This window comes from Selaginella moellendorffii, unplaced genomic scaffold, assembly GCF_000143415.4.
Source record: "Selaginella moellendorffii unplaced genomic scaffold, v1.0 SELMOscaffold_4, whole genome shotgun sequence".
NCBI classification, from domain to species: domain Eukaryota; kingdom Viridiplantae; phylum Streptophyta; class Lycopodiopsida; order Selaginellales; family Selaginellaceae; genus Selaginella; species Selaginella moellendorffii.
Window position 1 is genome coordinate 3,291,684 of NW_003314265.1, and position 14,928 is coordinate 3,306,611.

Here is a 14,928-nt window from a genome sequence, read left to right on the forward strand (position 1 = left end):
TAGCTATTGTAAAGATTTCAACCTGGACCACTCCTCTTGTATATAATCTAGGGTTTTGAAGCTAATTCTAATATACATTTTTTTTTTGTCTTCTAGATATCTTTGACTGGCTCTAAGGAGCATTTGAATTTATACTTTATGTTTACATCATTTATATCTCTTTTACTTTTGTAGTTTTTCAATATTTTCTCTTTTTTGTTTTTCCTTTTCTTTTAATATACTCTCCCTTTGGAGCAATAATTGGTGCAGTTGCTAAATGATATATAGGTACATCTAAACAATTAGAATAGCATATGGTGCAACTTTAGAGCTGTATTTGCAAATAGAAATGAATGACTTAAATAGATAAGGAAACTCCTCCATTTATATACATGTGAGTTTTTATTAAATCCAAATTCTTTCTTTCTTTGAGCAAGATATATTTGTGGCATGATTAGCTAAAAGGGCTAAGAGGCAATGATAATTTCAAATTAAATTTAAACTTCAAGTTCATAAGTTGTAATATACTTTCTGTTATAGAGATGAAAACTATCACCATGGAAACATAAACGTTTGAGAAATTATTTTTTTGCAAATTTTAAACTTCATAAACTTGATAATCTTGATTTATTTTCTCCTATGAGGGAGGAAGTTGTTATGTCTTCTCCCAAGAGTATATTTAATAGAAAGCTAATAAATAAAAAGAACATTTTTAATAGTTTTTTACAAAGTTTGGCTTGCTTTGGAAAGCTAGAAAAAGTGAAAAAAAAATCTTACTGTTCTAATGTTTGTTAAATTCTCAATATTAATAACACAATAGAAGAAATATTATTAAAATCATTCATAGGCATGCTCAATCTTTTAGTTTAAATTTCTCTAGAAATATGGCAAGAGTCACTAAGTTTGAAGAATAACATTTGCTGAAATTAGTTATAAAGCATTTAGAAGGTAAAGCAATCATCTTAGATTAATTAATACATAAGCTTTCATAATTTACGAGCAGTGGCAAAATGTTATCTTACAGTGAGTAATAGATAAGTCTTCATGATTTAAGGGCTTGAGCAAGAAAATAATAAAATATAATTCTAATCCAAAGAAAATTATGAATGATATTGATTAAAGTTTTAAATTAACTATTTTATATACATGCATCTTTATTCATCATTAAAATATTTAATTATTTAATATAAATTTTAATATATTATGTTATTTTATTTTTAACTTTTTTATTCATTTAGTAAACTGTTTGATGCTAAAACGTTTTAAGAAACTATATACTATATACGTGGTATAAAATTGTTTTATTTAAGTTAGAAAAAAACTCAAAGAAATTTATTTGATGATTAACTATTAAATTTTTTTTATGGAAAATTAGAGTTCTATATTAAGAAAAATAAAATAAAATATAATTTGTTGACTTAACTTTTTTTAAAACAAAATACAACATTCAAGACACTATGTCAAAATATCTATACTATCCTTAATTCCAATGAGAAAGAGAAAAGAAATTTCTCTTACCTTAAAAACCTTTTTTATAAGGGTATTAGTTAATATTGAAACCATTAAACCTTTTGGGTTTTAATTTTAATTTTCCAGGTAGAGAATACTAATAATAATGATACTATCCCTTTGCTGTTGGAGGTCCACAACACCATGGTGTCTACTTACATTCGCATTGGAAGAAGTTCTCCCAGGGTGAACGCCTCAGTGTGGATCTAGTCGATTCTGGCATGGTTTGGCATTAAATTCTGCAGCATGTTCTATGCCTCAAACAACAAGCTCTGGACGTGCTCAAGATTGTCACAAAGAAGTTTGGTTGTGTCCACAGCGGCATTCAACCAGTATATTGGTGCAATTCAGCATGTCGTCCAATGCCAGATGCCACTGTGCTGAAGCTCAGGAATGCGTGTCGGGAGCTGGAGGCGTCATAGGTGGAATCCGAACTAGTTGCCACGCTTGAATGTCAAGTCAACTTGTCCAAGTCCTTACTCACTGTTTGTGATGTTGACTCTACCTGCGCAAAAGTCCCTGCATGATGACCTCGATCAAGCCAACGCTGAGCACAGGTTAGCACTCCTATATTTGGTCCCAGAATCCAGAGCGTCATTTCTTCACCAGTGACTGGGGTGCGTAGCAGCATCTCCTTGCAACTTCATCCAGTCATGCATGCGGAGATGGGCTAGGTCGTTACTATTGTGCTGCAGCTGTGCGTTGTGCCTGAGAGGGTGGGAGGCAGGCTTACACGACCTCGAGCTATACACAGTTACCACTTCGCATGCATCCTTGCATCCATTCACATGAGTATGTGTTGGTTGTATGAGACATGTGGTGTACGTTGGGGAGGCATGGACTTCAGAGCTGCAAAGGGCTGCATCCCCAGTAAGCTGGTCAATTTTGTTATTGTAATGGCTGGTAACTTGTTCTATATTCTTTTGCAAGAGGTTGAGACTAGTCGAGCCAGATCTCCTCACGGAAATGAAACTCTGAGCCAGTCATTTTGAACACTTGGCCACATTGACATTCACTATTCCCATGAGCTCTCACTAACAACGTGGTTTCTTAGACATGGACGACCCCAATCATCACTCACTTGGTGCTATAAATAGGACTTCTAAAATGAGAAAATTATATCTAGTTTGGCAATTAATTTTAAATATTTTTCTTAATAGTGCTTTATTTGGTATTTTTTATCTAGTTTAGCTTTTAGTGTGAGATACTTTTTAGTATACTTTCTTAAAATATTTTTAATAAAAGTGTTACTCTGTTTTTCATTAAATGTTACACATGATTTTCTTATGGTAAAATATTTAAGATTTTGTATAGTTTAAAAAAAATAAAATGATATGGTTAGTACAAGTTTTGATTTTATCTAGTTTTAGGTTCAACTCTTGGCATACTTAACAACACCTCACTATAACAATCAATTTGTAATAAGCAACTTTTGTGCTTTGACATACAAGAAAAATTGTTAGTACATTTTGATTACCTTAGAAAGCAAATGTTTGCTTGCCTCTTAGAGAGTGTATTTGTGTGAGAGAAAGAATATTTTGATTCCTAAAATATTTCCTATCCTCTTTCCTTGCCCCACAAGGGCAAAAAAGGGGCATTTGTGGAGAGCATTAGAGCAATTTTTCATGTTGGAGTAAGTGTTAGGGGAGTGCTTTTCATTCCCTCAACAAATGGTGAACATAGCATGATGTACATCACTTTTTTTGGAGTCATTTTTCTCTTTCTCTTTCTCTTTTAGCTGCAGAATTTCAAGAGTTATTTCTTGTTAGTCTTGCAGTGGATTGCTTGATCTTCATCGGGTTGGATATGTCTACTTCTCCTCTTTCTAACAAGGTATAATGCTTATCAAGCCGTGTGGTATTCAAGGAGATACAACATTTTTTGACTCAATTTTGTGAACATTTTGGGACTTATTTTTTCTTGCCTAGATTCTAGGCCCAATTTCTCAAAAAGGTGCATATGGGTTTATAAATTTAACTTAGATCTACAAGTAAAGGTGATTTTTGATGTTAGAATTGAAAGAATTTATAGCATGCAAAAAGATTTTCTTCCTTGACTAAATAGGGGTGTCTTTGTAGTAGAAATTTGGGATTTTTTGGACTTTTTTCTAGATGTTGTTTCTTTCTAAAAATGCTTCTTGTCCTAGGCTTTGCATCAATAAATTCAACATATTATTATCAATTTAAATGTAAACTTTTGAGTTTAAATTTCTTAGGAGATCACTCAGCCTAATATCATTCAAACCCAAAACCCTTAACCAATTGAAAAAGGGAGTTTGTTATTATTTATGGTTTCTCTTCATATTTGAACTCCTATAAAAAAAAATTGAGTTTTTTTCCTTGGTTGCTTATATTAGATTATTGATATGTAGATGGTTTTTCACAATATTAATGTTTTGGGCTTTGTTTCTTGGATCTCATGGGATATTGAGGCATTTTCATTATGGATCTTGGGATAAGGTTATAGATTGGGTTGGGCTCTTTTCAATGAGCCTATTTATAGTTAGAATGGTTAAAATTGAAACTAAAATACTCATTTTCCTCTTTTAAATTAAACTTAGATCAAATTTTCTTGGGAAAGAAGCAATCTTTCCAATAGATGTGCTTAAAGGTGGGTCTTGGGATGTTAAGAGAGTTGCCCTAAAGTAAATTTACTAACTAGATTACATCTTCCATTTTCAAGCTTGTTTTTCATTATAATGAGCATTTTAGGTGACTTTAAGCAACTTGCTAAAAGGCCCAAAATAAATAAAGGGCCAAAGGCCATCTAAGCCATTTATTTTGGTTAAGGGTCCGTTCGACCTATTAGAGAAGTTTACAGCCTTACTATTCTTTTCAATTAAGTTGCCTTGATTTAGCATGTGCAATGGTTTGAGCATTTGATGCCGGTACAAACTAGGCAAGTGGCAAATTAACACCTTTTTACCATATATTATGGTATGAAGTAAACTTTATAGCATTTAGAGCAGCTTAGGTACAACACAACACCTTCAAAAGCCAAGTCTTCTTCATCTTTAGCAGATTCTAGTGATTTAGATCTTTAAGCTATGGTGTAGCCATCTTTAGTTTGACCCTAGCTCCATGTTTTGCAAAAAAGGAGTGATCTACTAACCTTCTCAAGCATTGGAGTAGTCTCTCCAGCATTTTATATCATTGTAGCGTATGTGATCATAGGATGAGATTTGGATATATTGTCACCGTAGATTCTTGGAACCTTGGGGGATAAATGGGGATAAAATAGCCATTAAGGGCTCTGTCATCAAACAATTGCCCTTTTTCCAGTTGGCTTAAGGGGAAAGAGATAAGATGCGTTATAGTTGGTATCAGAACAAATGGCACGGGTTCGATTTCCATTGATTAGTGGTTACTTAAAAATATAATATACCCTTGAGTAAAATATATTTCTACCCCTAAATTTGAAATCATATGTATTAGACATCCATGCATACATCCTTCCTCTTGTATGGAGTATTCACGGACGAATGTATCCACCATGAGACTATGGTATGGGTAGATGACTAGTTGCCTCACATGGAATAATTGGTCTACACAATAGAAAGATTGGTGGATTGAGTGCGGAAATGGAGGTGCTAGTTCCCCTTGGCTCAGTAGGGGTTGTTAGTCAATAGTCAATGAGGACATTGACATCTCTGAAGGGGGGGTGAGTGTAACGCATGTGATCATGAGATGAGATTTGGATATACTGTCATCGTGGATCCTTGGAACCTTGGGGGATAAATGGGGATAAAATAGCCACTAAAGGCTATTATTTTCAGAGGACCTCCATTTCTGCACTCAATCTACCAATCCTTCGATTGTGTAAACTAGCTATTTCATGTGAGGCAACTAGTCGTCCACCCGTACCATAGTCCCACGGTGGATACCTTCGTCTGTGGATACTCCACACAAGAGGAAGGACGTACGCATGGATGCTCAATACATATGATTTCAAATTTAGAGGTAGGAATATACCTTGCTCAAGGGTATATTATACTTTTTAAATAGCCACTAATTAATGGGAATAAAATCTATGCCATTTGCTCTGATACCAATTGTAGCGCATCCTATCTCTCTCCCTTTAAATCAACTGGAAAAGGGGCAATTGCTTTATAAAAGAGCCTTTAGTGGCTATATTATCCCCATTTATCCCCTAAGGTTCTAAAGATCCACGATGACAGTATATCTAAATCTCATCCCATGATCATATGCGCTATAATCATCTATTTTGACTACTACTACACAAATATGATTGTCAATAATAATCATATATGTTGTGACTTTTTGCAATCTCTTGAAGGAAAAGTGGCAAATTGGGTAGAGTCTCTTCTCCCAGTAGATAGGGCAGAATTTTAGATGCTATTTGCTTCCTTCAAGAAACATTTCATTGAAGAAAATTTGTAAATCAATTGCTTGTCGATTTCTTTTCATTCCGGTAGGGTGCTCATGAGTCTATCCTTGACTATATCACCAGGTTTCAAGCATATTGGATTATAGAGTGGTCTAGGACAAATAGTAGAGGATCACAACATTTATAGTAGGTCTTTATAAGAACTTGCAATGAAAACTTCTCAAGAGGATATTTGGGTCTTGTCACAAGGTATTTTCATTTGCCACAAAGTTAGAAAGAGAGCTGCTTATCAACTTAGGGATTGCCAAAGTTGAGTTTGACCTAGCCATCACCCTGGTGGAATCACTTTATGCAACTATTTGCTCATTATCACCAAAGCCTATTGCCATTAAGCACACCCCTCTGGCTATTGAGAACTTCACTAACAAGATGTGGTAGTTGAAGGAGATTATCCTATAGCAGCAATCATATCACGACAAGCTGCTTTAGGAGCTTGTGGAGTCTAGAAAAGACATAGCAGTAGCTTAGGAATGCCAATTTAAGTCTTGTTAGTGCACTCATTAAGAGACAAATACACACATGTAGTGTTGTTTCAAGCTTCACCCAAAGCTTCAACCTCCACCATCTCAACATATCCAACAATGTCCCTTCGCTTGCACCATCTTATCGTCCAAAAACATATTGAGAGCAGTTGAAGCAATGAACGATTGAGGCAGCCCCTTCATCAAGTAAAGGTAAAGCACAAACCTCATCAGTCAATACAATCTTGGTAGCTGAGGACAAACAATAGTAGCAAACTACAACCACTTAAGCCCAAGCTGTAGCGCATGTGGTTTTGACCCTTTATCCTATAGTGATTTACCATAGGATAACACCACAAAGCGGAACCTAAACCCTCTTTGTGCCATGTGTCATATGCCACGTGTCCATAGGAACCTGAGGTTCAGGGCCTTGGGCCACTGAATGAAGGAACGGTGCCAAACTCCCAAGCATGGAGCCAAGGAGTGACGAAAATGAACCACAGAGTAACTCCCGAGCATAAAGCCCAAGGAGCGAAAGGACAAGAGCCCGGAGTGATTTGGGACAGTCCTGGAGCAACCAGCATCCCAATGCCAGGACTAGCACACAAAACGGAGCCAAACGGAGTCTGGCGCTATTTCGGCATACCGGTGGCCTAAAATGAGGATATGGGTACTCCACCAACTAGCATGGAATGGAACTTGGGCTTAGACCCAAGCCGGACGCAGAACAAGGACAAGCATGCAAGCAGGAGTTAAACTATGCTTTAGGTTGGTCGGCCATGCCCGACCTACCCACTATCCCTACTATACATTTGGAACCCCCTATAGCCCCCCCCCCCCCTTGAGGAACACATGCTTTGGGCTTTCACCCCAAGCCTCCCTTAGTATCAGGAGTTAGTCTCTAGGACAAGCTTGAAACTTACTAAATATGGAATGTCCCTAGATTGCGAATTTGGACATGGGACAAACACCATTGTGTTCAGGACGATCTCTACATTCCGTAGATATGCCAAATGAGCAAATCTAGACACTTTCCATAAATAGCATTTGGGACTGAAATGAGACTAACACAAAGGGCATAATAGCGAGGGTGTTTGGTAGACACGGTAAGCTATCATCTAGCGATATTGAGGGACCAAGCTTAATATCGCGGGGGTTCCTAACACTAGCAAGTGCAAGTCAACATCATGAGTTTCTCATCAGTGTGTCAAGTTTGCTTGACTAAATGACAACTTAGGATTTCCTTCCTTAGTGCCCTTCCAGTCTAAGTGCACATGTGATGACTAGTTTCTCAACTAGCTTAGGTGGAGACTAATAACGAGTCTAGCAATACCGACCTCCTGCCATCATGGTAGTAAGGAAAGAATATCCGAAAGGACTAGCCGATAGGTAACTTTCGATACCCGAAATCACATTCGCAACACAAGCAAAGAAGAAAGTGGCCACTCAGCCCATTGTGGATCCTCTGGCATTAGTTGTGAGTGATTCTCTGTCTACACCAAATTTAGTGATATAGCAAGTGGCTTGTAAACTCCCTTTCAAGTTATTGCTTTCCTCTCCTTTAGGGATCTCACCAACAATTATTCAAGTTCTAAAGCTAGTTCTTTAGCAATTGGTTGACACTTCTATCACTTTTTTGCTCTAAGAAGTGTTGTGTGTTGTCCCTATATTTAGCCAACATTTGGAGAAATTTGCACAATCAAGAACACCACAAAGCACTCTTAGCACAACCCCTCAAGGGGTGCATATCATTGATATAACAAGACATGATGGAAATCCTAGTCCTTTCTTCATCCCAATATAGATTGGTACTTCCCTTTGCAAGATGGACATTTTGGGTAACTTTGGTTCCCGGAGTAACATTATCACTCTTGAATCTACCTTTTCAACATAGTTACAAATCATTGAGAGCTCCTCCATCGTGTTCAAGACTTTTGCCAATCACATGATTCTTCTAGTAGGCATTTGTTGTGGGTCAAGATTTTGATATAAGGCATTATTTCTGAGGTAGATTATTAGTGTCTTGGAACATCCTTCTTGAAGGACTCTATCATCCTCGGCCACTCAAGGAAACTCACAACTCATTGCACCATCGATAATACATGAGGCAAGATGGAAATTAGCCTTGGAATCCATAGTGCCACCTTTTTCAACAACTATGACAGAGCTCTTTCTCAACATGCCCAAAAGGCTTAGACTAAGATAGTCTCCACATCTAGACACTTTGCATAAATAGTTAATAGAACCGAACAGGATCAACACATAGGGCATGATAGAGAGGGTGTTTTGATGGATATAGTAAATTATCATCTAATGAATATTGAAGGACCAAGCTTAATATTATAGGGGTCTCCCAACATTAGCAAGTGTAAGTCAACAATATAACTTTTTCATCACCATGTCAAATATGCTTGACTAATAACAACTTAGGATTTCCTTCCCTAGTGCCTTTTCGGTTTAAGTGCACATATGATAACCAGTTTCTCAACTAGCTTATGTAGAGATTAATAATAGGTTCAGCAATATTGACCTTCTGCTATCGTAGTAGTAAGGAAAGAATATCCAAAAGGACTAGCCAACAAGTAACTTTCAATATTTGCAAGCACATTCGACACTCTCCCCCCCTTAGGGAAGATTGATGTTCTTGATGTATACTTTACTCTAGACCATTGTTAAAGAAATAACTCTAGAAAAAGTATATGGTATTCACACTTTGTGAGAAATGCACTAACTTAAATGAGTTAGGGAGTAACTTTTTTATGTAATACAAATGTGCTACAACTCAAATACCTTTCGATTGTCACTAACAAGGAAATGACTAATGACCCTTGCTGCTTTAGGTGTCATTTAACTTATAAAAGATGATATGCCCATATCTGTAGGTGATATAGAGAGAGAAGCTAGAGGCCCTAACCTTTATAAGTAAACAAACTAAACATGTCGATAAAGTTTAGATAAACTACTGTAAATAGGTAGTTAGAGTTGTTTACACATGCACACCCTTTTTAAATGGAATAAGGAACATCAAGAGAGAGGCGGGTGATATGATCAGTTGATAATAACTACCCCATAACTAAAGATTTCACTATGCACATGAAGTGCCAAAGTCAGTCTATCTATATTGGCCAAACCCAAAAATCACAAATGGACAATATCAAAGTCATAGATAATGATATCTAAGAGACCAAATTATCAGTGAATAAATATTAGATTAAAACATAAAAGTATTCCAAGTAAGTTATTATCCAATAAACTAGTATTAAGTATACGAAACCACCAAGATCACTATAGTTTGAAGGCATAAAATTAACTATCCAACAATATTCAATAACAAATGTATCATTAAAAAAACTCAATGATAAAGCTTAAGTACGAAAAATTGAATATAGTATGCTAAACAATTTATGAAAGACAACTAAAAGAACACAAAATATCATTGATAGATAAGTAAAATACTCATGAATGTATCACCCGAAGGTAATAATATCATAATCTATCAGAACTAACTCAAGCAATAATCAATAGAACAAAATGAATGTTGCAAAACAAACAAATACTCATTTATGCCAACCATCACACTAGCCGATTTGAATAGATTTTAGTCAACCATACTTGTTGTGAATGTGATTGTGAGTATCAAAAATTACCTATCAACCAATCTTTTTGGATATTCTTTCTTTACTACTATAACAACAGGAGGTTAGTATTATTGGACCTTTTATCAGTCCCTCTTGTGCTAATGGAGTTAATTGGTCATTTCAAGTATACTTAGATTGGATGAGCATAAGGACGGAATTCTTACGTATTATTATCTAAACATACTTAGCTCAATAAGGAGTTCTTGTCTTGTTGTGTCTTGCATTAGCAACTAATAAAAACCCCCACATATTGAAATTAATCTCTTAATATCGCCAAATGATAGTTTACTATGTTTGCAAAACACTCTTGCTATCATGCCCCTTGTGTTGGTTTCATTTCTAGTCCCATTAGCTATTTATGGAAAATGTCTAGATTTGTTCATTTGGCATATCTATAGAATGTAGAGATTATCCTAAATACGATGGTGTTGTTTCTGCATCCAAATTCCAATTTAGTGTCATTTTATATTTAGTAAGTTTTTGTGATTGTCTTAGAGACTAATGCTAGCAACCAAAGAGAACGACTCAAGAAATAATCTATAAGGGTTTAAATATAAAGGGAAAGTGCCCCATAAATAAAAGTGCACCCTCTTTTTCAATTAGTTAAGGGTTTTAGATACTTAGGGTTTAGCGTTTAAATTTAAATGATACTGGGTTAGGTGACCTCCCAAGAAGCCCAAATTCAAAAGTTTATATTTGGTATCAAAGGGGTCTTAGGTCTGACTTTGTTGGTTAGCTAATGGAATCACACCATATGTTAATTAACATTTGGCAGGTTTAGTTTGCCTTTGGCTGGGCTTGACCAGAGGGTTAGGGTGTCAATAAAGTAGGGCTCTTAAAAGAGCTATGGCCTTTAGCTTTCGTTCACGAGGGTGTGAATTTGCAAAGAAGTGTGATGGATTATAAGTAATCAAAGAAAATGATTTGAGAGATAAGGAAGGGAAATGGCCCATGAATAAAAGTGCACCCTTTTTTTGGGAAGTTCAAATTCAAAAACTTATAACTAACTACTGTAGGGGGTTCCAAATGTATAGTAGGGATAATGGGTAGGTTGGGGATGGGTAACTATGAGACACAAAATCCCTAGGCCCCAAAGTGGAGCCGGAAAGGATGCCACGTGGTAGTGGCCGAAGCGAAAGCCCAAACAAGTGTAACACGTTTGGACTAAAAGCTCTAACTTGGAAGGTCGAGAGCGGGAGTGGAACTCCCAACAAAGTGCTCAAGGAGTGAGCACGAAGCGAGCAATAAGCAAGGCTCCAAAAAAAAGGACCAACACATGACACGTGGAAGTGTCCGAGATGGGGTCCGAGGCGGACCCTAGTTGGAGTCCGAGATGGACCCGAAGTGGAGTCCAATATGGAGTCCGAGATGGACCCGAAGTGGAGTCCGATATGGAGTCCGAGATGGACCCGAAGTGGAGTTCGAGGTGGACCGAGACGGAGTCCGAGATGGACCCGAGATGGAGTCTGAGATGGAGTCCGAGATGGAGTCCGAGGTGGACCGAGACGGAGTCCGAGATGGACCCGAGATGGAGTCCGAGATGGACCGAGACGGAGTCCGAGATGGAGTCCGAGATGGACCGAGACGGAGTCCGAGATGGAGTCCAAGATGGAGTCCGAGAAGGACCCGAGATGGAGTCCGAGGTCGAGATCGAGACCGGGACCAAGACCGAGACCGAGACTGAGACCGGGACCAAGATCGAGACCGGGACCGAGACCGCGACCGAGGCCAAGGCTGAGACCGAGCCCGAGCCCGAGTCCGAGTCCGAGTCCGAGTCCGAGTCTGAGTCCGAGTTCGAGTCTGAGAGGGTGAAAGCCCAAAGCGTTCATCTCCCAGACCCTGGGGGGTTTGGTGAGCTCCAAAAGTATAGTAAGGGGGAGGACTGCAGTGGAGCCAGTTTGGCCAGGAAAGGCCAATTTGGCCCAGGAAGGCCAGACCCTGTGTTGGGTGATGAACTGACCACTGGGAAGTCCAAGACTAGAGTGAATACGGACCGACAAACGGGGTAGCTTGGTGAAGTGTTCAAGAGCCGGCTCTAGTTCCCCCGGGAGATCGACTGGCCGATGCTCCCAGTCCAAGTGTGGGTGGCACTACCTACTTGGATACTAGGCGTGGCTCAACAGAACCTCGCTCTAAGCCCATGGCTAGAGCACCTAAAGGCGATAGGTGGGGAGAGTACCCAGGTGGCTCGGGTAAGGCCACGGTGTTCCAAAATGTCGTCCCAAAGGCCCAGACTGTGGAAAGGAAGAGGAGCAGTCCTCTGGGGTAGTGACCAAGGACACAGTCGTGTGGTGAGGAAGTCCCAGAGGACCATGGGACTTAGTGGTCGGGCCTGTGGGCCTCGATCCAGTGGCAGTGTTGGCAAACACGGCCAAGGGCAGAAAGGGACTTGGTAGGAACTAACAAAGGGACTTTGGGGAAGGCGATTCCCCAGGTCTGTGGGCATCCTAAGGATGCTAAGGAGTGGATCTAGGATGACCCCTCATGGACAGATGGCCCAGTCTTGGAGAGACGGGATGGTGATGCAAGTGGTATTGGACCACTAGCGCAGCAAAGGTGAATGGGCATGGCCTTAGCGTAACGGGCCGAGATGTCAGTGGTACCTTTGGGTGTCGGTCATGGGATCGGACACGTGGAGCACTTGGACCAAGTGCAAAGGTTGAGTGGCATGGATGCCATTCTCGGGGCTAGCAAGCCCCAAGTCCTGAATGGGACTTATGGAGGTTGTGAATGAGACTCCTCCAAGTGGTCGGAGGTGTGGTTAAGTGACTAAAGTAGAATGGAAAAATTAGTCGCTTACAGTAATCTTATTCTTGTTCTACATCTGACTTAAGTCTAAACTTAAGTTCCATTCCAAGCTAGCTAATGAAGTACTTATATCTTTATATTAAGCATATCCTAAAATACTGTGAGACTCCATTTAGCTCCATTCTTCGTGTTAGTTTTACAATTGAGATGTTGGAAGCTCTAGGATTGTTCTAACATTGCTCTATGCTTTTTTCCCTTTGCTCCATACTATGTTAGAAAGCTCACTTAACAATTTAATATTTATATTTATGTAAAGGTTAAACTTTTATTTCTTTCCCACTCATAAAAAACACCTAAAAGTGGATTACTATATATTAAGTTGAATGCTCAAAAGTCACTCCATGATCTAGTTTCTTCATTCCTTAATTGCAAATTTGGAAGTTTAGCTCTGTTCCTTCATTTAGTGGCCCAAGGCCCTAAAACTTGGGTTTTGCTCCATTGTCTTTAGACACATGGCATATGGCATATGGTATATGACTCATATGACTCATATGGCACATGGAGGGTTTAGGTTTCACTTCATGATTATTCTATAGTAAACCACTATAGGATAAACGGTGAAAATCATATATGTTACATTTGGTATTAAAGAATAAACCTTAATGAATATTGTTCAATAAAATTGGGCAACTAGTCTTGTTACATATGTAGAAATGAAAACAATGATCCAAATGGGTACATGTTTAGGTGTCATGACTTTGCATTTGTTCATTGGGTATGGATTTTGATTACCTTCTTGTACCATATTGAGTGAACTTGCTCTTGTGCTTATAAGATGGATTGAAATGTACCATTTGCACGAGTTTGCACTTGGGCTCATGAGTGAGGCACATTAGCAACTCAAGGTTACACTTGAGTCGGTAGGATTAATGTTAACCTATCATTGGTTACCGTGAGTTGTTCCATGTACTATGGGTAAAAATAAACCTTCTCTAGATTTGCTATGAGTGGCGAATAAGCTAGTCTATAGCTATTTAGCACAACACTAGTGGATCTTTCCTAGGCATGATTATAAATGGATCAATCAAAACTGTAGGGGTTAGTCTTTTGGTTCAAATAATTATTGCCATGCTCTTTTATAAAAAAAATTTGGATTGGAACTAAAGGTAGTGCAAACATAAGCTTGAGGTTTAATCAAGATGAGACCGAAAAGAAGAGCTTGTGTACCAATATAAGTCTATCTCATGGTTTTCACTTTAATTTCGGTTGGGTGTTGATCATGTATAGTTAGTCTTTTCAAGACATGCTCAGACCTATTAGCTAAATGTATTAGTGATTTTATTGTTGTTAGTCATTTAGTCTGTGCTTGTCTATATTCCTATATCTCATACCTAAGGTTACACCTTCATGTTGCACAAGTATATGACTTAATGATGTGAGTTAGTGTTTAGGTCTTATAAAGGTAAGTTGAAGAGTGTAGCGCATGTGGTTTTGACCCTTTATCCTATGGTGATTTACCATAGGATAACACCACGAAGCGGAACCTAGACCCTCTTTGTGCCACGTGACAGATGCCACGTGTCACATGCCACGTGTCCATGCCACGTGTCCACAGGAACCCGAGGTTCAGGGCCTTGGGCCACTGAACGAAGGAACGGTGCCAAACTCCCAAGCGTGACGCCAAGGAGTGATGGAACCGGACCACGGAGCAACTCCCGAGCATATAGCCCAAGGAGCGAAGGGACAGGGGCCCGGAGCGACTTGGAACAGTCCTAGAGCAACCAGCATCCCAATGCCAGGACCAGCACGCAAAACGGAGCCAAACGGAGTCTGGCGCTATTTCGGCATACCGGTGGCCTAACGTGAGAGTATGGGTACTCCACCAGCTAGCATGGAATGGAACTTGGGCTTAGACCCAAGCCGGACGCAGAACAAGGACAGGCACGCAAGCGGGAGCTAGACTATGCCTCAGGTTGGTCAGCCATGCCCGACCTACCCACTATCCCTACTATACATTTGGAACCCCCCACAGCCCCCCCCCCCTTGAGGAACACACGCTTTGGGCTTTCACCCCAAGCCTCCCTTAGTATCAGGAGTTAGTCTCTGGGACAAGCTTAAAACTTACTAAATATGGAATGTCCTTAGAATGCGAATTTGGACACAGGACGAATACCATTGTGTTCAGG